Raw genomic sequence first — 6,000 nt, 5'->3', positions numbered from 1 at the left:
TATGTCCTTGTTGTTTGGACGAGAGATACGAATTTATTAAGATGCCCTGGACAGGAGAAGTAGTGGTTCTAAATGAACCCCAATTTGAAAACTTACAAGAGTGGATGCTTTAAATTGCAGGCATTGATATGCTACGGAGCCGCTTCTCATAAGGCAACTCTGAAATATGAATTTGGGAGAAGAATAGCAGGGATTTTTTTAAGCAATGATTAGTAATTCTCCTAAGTGGCACCAAGAATGTCAGAGATGTTCTAATAAGGCTCTGGAGAGAGTGAAATTCTCTGCTCAGAGTTAAATACAGTTTCATTTTTCAAGAACTTACAGAGTGAGTGCCTGCTAAGAGTCAGGCTCCCTCTAGGTTTATTGAAAGATCAAGGCTCGTGGAAGGGGCTGAATAAGGAAAGGACGAGTCTTGCCCTCATAGAGTTGAGCCTGGTGGCTAAAGACCACAGGAGATTGTGATTTACAACTCAGAGAAAATGAAAAATGTGTCTGGGCAATTCATTTTCCTTATGGAACCTCTATATCAGGGGGTTGGCCTCTGTAATCTCTAGTGTTCTGATTCTAGCCCTATACAAAGTTCACTTCAAAGTCAGAGAAAGTTCCAGCCACGTAAATAGACCTCAGGGTATAAACACTAAGTTATCCAAAGGGAAAATATATAAAGATGACAGATTACATGTTTTAAAATAAACTCACTGTGGTTTTCAATTCGCAATTCCAACCTTGAGTTAGATGAGTATTGATTTCCTAAGAAAAGAAAGTCTCCAACTGCTATCTTCCTTAAGTACCTTTCTATTCATTTTAAATAAGATCATTAAAATTTTTTAAGGCCTAATATGTATATAACTCTCAGCTTAAATGTCCTTCTTTCCATCACCAGAGGGACATTCCTTATGAAACTGAAATAAAAGTTTAATTTTGCACACAAAAGGTTAGACTTCACATTTACTAAGCATTTATAAGAAAAAACAATACCTTGAGTAAAAGAAATCTTGATTGTGAAGTCTTCAAACATTGACACAAAATGTCATCAATAACACAATGGGATGGGCAAACTAAGGGGCAGAGACGTAAGGGATTTGTGATTTAAGGACCCACAGTTATTTTATGTATCTGCTTCATTTTATTTTATTTTATTTATCCCTTTTCAATTCTACTATGGGGTAATTTCCCCACTCTGTAAGACAAGGAAATTGGGTTTCAGAAATAGTATGTTCATGCAATACTAATGGATTCAAAACTAAGTTCAACTATCTCAAAAACTCTTGCAATTTCCCCCTCTACCATGTGAGATTTTAACATATAATCCCCACTTTCCAAATTGTATATTTTCAGGAAAATCAAATGGAAAGGATACTTTCATTTTTCTTCAGAGAACAAAGGGGCAGTTGTAGAGGAGGGATGATGGAAAAAAAATTAAAGAATCTCTTATTACTCCAATATGTTTTCAGATTTACTTTACCTTAACCCTGTCCAGATTTTGTATTGTACCCAGATTAAACTACCACGATTGCTGGAACACACCCCATCCAGCTTCAGTTTCTTGATTCAGTCTGTCTCTCTTTCTAGAAACTCTTTCTCTTATCTTTGCTGAAAACTTACTCATCCTTTAAAGTGCCTTTCATAAGCTACTCTCCTTCCAAGAAAGCTCTTTATTTTCCCAAATGAGATAAAATCTTGCCCTTCAGATTCTCAAGTTCTTTGTTGGTCCCAGAGGATAGGAGGAGTGGGAAGACAGAAAAAAGAACTGAAGAAATAATTAGTGAAAAATGTCCAAATTTGATGAAAGTATAAACCCACAGATTCTAGAATCTCATCCAAGAAGCTCAAACCACACCAAGGAAAATCATAATCAAATTTCTGAACACCAATGTTAAAAAGAAAATCTTAAAAGCAGCCAGAGTTAAGGGTTGGGAATGGAATTGGTGTCATTTACACATTGAGTCATTCCCAGAGAGTCAATCCACTTCTTTAGTTTTTCATTAAGTGGAGCCCTCATTTAGAAAGCTTCTCTCTTATACCTTCACAATCCGCAATTTGGAGTTAGCTCTTCACATTAACCTTTCTACTCTCAAGTCAGAAAACTCATTTTCAGCATCTGGAATGGTTTACACAAAAGCAAACTTGCCACATAAGCATATCAGCATTCACAGGCTTTTTAAAATTTAGTTGCAGTTAAAAATTGAATAATATTGTTTCTTATGATTAGTTAGATGTTCAGGATTTTATAAGTCTGATTTAATACTTTATTTTTAAAAACTTTTATTTGTTAATTTATAATAGAATGATAAAATGTTTGATATTTATATATTTGCTTTGAATAATATTGTTTCTTATGATTAGTTAGATGTTCAGGATTTTATAAGTCTGATTTAATACTTTATTTTTAAAAACTTTCATTTGTTAATTTATAATAGAATGATAAAATGTTTGATATTTATATATTTGTAAGTTTATGTTTTAATATGTGTTTTGTAATGTTTTCATACATTTTATATTTAAAATCCATTGTGTATTCAGTTTCATTAACTATTTTATTTCATGACTTCTGAATGCACTTTTAAAATTTAAAAAAACTAACATCTTACTGGTTTTCTGTTTTACATTTTTAAAAAATGCAAAATATTGGTGTTATAATTTCACCCCCTTATTGGAAATACAACTCAGGAGGAATTAATCCTGCATTTCCATTTTTGAGAGAAAGTACAATTAATTATATCAGCACACTAAAAAGGAAAATCCAAAGTTGGAAACAGGCAAAAGGTTGATTCTCTAAGGGCATGTAGCTTTGTTTTGACTTACTGTTTTCTCTAGATCAGAGTATTTTATAACTCTAAAAATGTAAATGTTAACTTGTAGAAAACCAAAGCAATTCAAGTGGTTTATGTCCAATAGCACTGTAAATTAATTTTGTAGAGACGTAAATGGTTTCTATCTAATAGAGAAGACCAAAAACCAAGGTTTCAAAGTTTAATTTAACAATCATATTTGAGTATTCTTTTTTATTCCCCAATTACTATGATACTTCTGCTTCTCCTACACATTTTTCAATTAATTTTAATGTCCCTCTGGTTCCTTCAGTATTTCAAATCAATCAATGAAACTTGCTAATTTTATATTTGTAGAAGAGTCATGTTCTTAAATTTTTTTGAAAATTTATAATCTAGCAAGAATCAAATGCTAACGGAGATGGTGAACACGTTAAGTTCAGTTTTAGAGAAATAAAAATCTGTATTTCTTCACATTTAGGTCATGATGAATGAATTTTTTACAAACATCTCACTTGTGTCATAGGATCACTCAACCTGCATGGGAATTTCTATTTTTCAAGATATCAGTCTTTTTTTGCCACATCATCCCTTGGACTTCTTTCCCCCAAATGTTTAAACTCTGGGCACAGTTTCATTAGCTGATCCCCAAGATAAATATACAGACCTTTTTCAATTCATGTGTTTCACCAGATTCATTTGAGGAAAACAGATGAACATGAATAACAAACAAATAATCATGGGAAAAAAACAAACTGAAGGAATCCCCCAAATTCTTTCAACTGTTGTCCTTTGTCTAGAGTTTCTAGTTTCCTTCTGCCATGGTGATAGGACGTTCTATTAGATTCTTTGCTATTACATGACATTTAAAGTTCACAAAGTTTGTCCCTTACCCTCCCTGAAAATTATCTTAGACAAAAGGTGTGTGGTCTTCTTTCTACAGAAAGTTCTTCTTAGTTATGTTTTACAACAGTAATGAGTTGAACAGTGAGTGTCAAATCTGAAAACATCCAGCCTGCATCATACCCATTTCTCCAGAGATCCTGCTACGGAAGAGTTGTTATTGTGGTGGTTGTGGTTTTTCTCATATAACAGTTAAAAACTAAGGGCCAGAGTGGAGCTCTCTGGAGTGAAGGGTCCAGAACAGGCACCTTTCTTTCTTAGGTGTTAGGAAAATCAGCCCTGCATCTCAACCCCGAAGCAAGGAATGATATGGCTTGGTGAACTTCTAATTGGAATAAGAAAAATACTAGGGAAAGAAACAAATTAATATGAAAAAATTATCCTGCCACAGTAAACCAGGAATAAAGGTCTGACTGATAACCACTCTGTTAAACTGCACAAAACTTAAGACAAGCAACTAAAATAGTCACTCAACATCAAGTCAAGCTGTTGATTTGATCAAATTGGGTTTGTTTCTTTGGCTGTAAATGACTTTGAAGTCAACAAAAGTGAATGGTTGTTCAAACAGTCGAAAGCTGCTTGTATAGACCTCGCATAGAAATGCTTATGAACTCACTGGGCAGAATTCCATATACGTCTCCAGGAACCTTGGGAAACACAATCAAGGGAAGCTCATTCACATTTTTTTACTTTTCCATAAACAAGGATGACAGAGAAAATGATGAGCTGCTGTTGGTTTACCATTTCATCCTGTGAACATTTCACTCTGGAAATTATCACTAAGGCTTAGGTCTTTGGGCTCAACATAGTAAGATTGTCTTACAAGGAATTCAGCTCAGTTGGAACAAACTTAGTTACTGTTGACACTGCAAAGGCACACTGCAGAGGGACAGACATACTTCACACAAGAGCTGAGACAATCCCAAATATGTTCCTGCTGCAACACCAGCTTCCAGTCCCAAAATACCAAATGCAAAGGGAAGCATTTCAGGTATATTTAGACTCAAATGCCAAAGACCAAGCACCCTCAAACTTAATATAAAACAAGACTCTGCCAATATTTACTGTTGCTATTGACCACATTTGGTAATATATTTGCTTCCTACCTTATTTTCTCTAATCTGTGAACTGTTTTAATAGAGGCAGTTAACTCTGTAACCTCTCTTGCTCCAAGATTAAAAAGCTAAAGTATTGAAGTAGTTTTTTTAAACACACATATTAAATAAGAGAAATATAAACTCCATGAATCATCAAGAGAATATCATGGTAAACAAAGGTATAACATGGTCCTGACCTTTGACAAAAGCAGAATACATTTAATAAAAATACAATAAAGCCAGAAACTAAAGAAAAGGAGGCAGGAATTATTAGAGAATTACATTAGGAGAAAAAACTGAAAAGTCTGGTGTTTCTCAATCTGATAGGCAGAGTGACCATATATTTGAAGGCTTTAAAACTACTAAAGTAATGAATTTGGTGACAACATCTTGCTCCTCAAATTCCAGTAATATTAGAAATAATGAAAAGGAATTTGAAGACTGATAGATGAAAGTTTAAGACACATAAAGGAAAAAACTTCAACTAAGCCAGGCAATAAATAGTCAATTCAATGCACAGGGAGTGTAGGTTAAAAAGACCTGCTTCATGCCTTTGAAAGTTTGGGGATCCAAAGGCCTCTTCATTTTATAATGTCTCTCTTGCTTTCCATTTAAGCTGATATAATTCCTTAAAAACTCTTGTGGGTCTCTTATGTATCTATTTATAATCAGTGATGTCAGACAAAATCCAGAACCACAAAGCTCTTCAAGATAAGCCCTTGTCTTCTTGGGCTTCCTTTGAGACCTTTTTGGGAAAGCACCTTGAAAAGTCTTAAAAGCCCTATTATTTAACAGAAAGAAGTGGTGAGGCAGGCCTTAAGATCCTTAAAAGACCTTTCCTCTGTCTGAATGTTTTAATGAGCCACTGTCTTAAATCCTTCTGAGGTATTTAACAAAGTATCTTAAGGATTCACACTGGATTTGATCTTTTCCCTGAGCCATTTTTTTCATTTGGTAATTATTTTCACTGAATTTGGGAATGAGAAATAGTATTATTTCAAACTTGGCAAGTCCTGCCTTTTTCATATTTAACTGTTTATTCTTTAGCTCATCTCTCTCTTCATACATTTTGTTATAGGCAATGTGAAAAAATAAGGTGACTCTCTTAGTTTCCTGGCTGTGTTCACAAATACCACAAAACGGGTTGACTTAAACAATGGGAATGTATTGGCTCTTCAGTTTGAAGCTAGGAGAAGTGCAAAATTGAGGCATAAGCAAGGCAATGCTTT

This window comes from Choloepus didactylus, chromosome 9, assembly GCF_015220235.1.
Source record: "Choloepus didactylus isolate mChoDid1 chromosome 9, mChoDid1.pri, whole genome shotgun sequence".
NCBI classification, from domain to species: domain Eukaryota; kingdom Metazoa; phylum Chordata; class Mammalia; order Pilosa; family Megalonychidae; genus Choloepus; species Choloepus didactylus.
The sequence above is the reverse complement of the archived record's forward strand: the minus strand, read 5'-3'. Positions refer to the sequence as shown.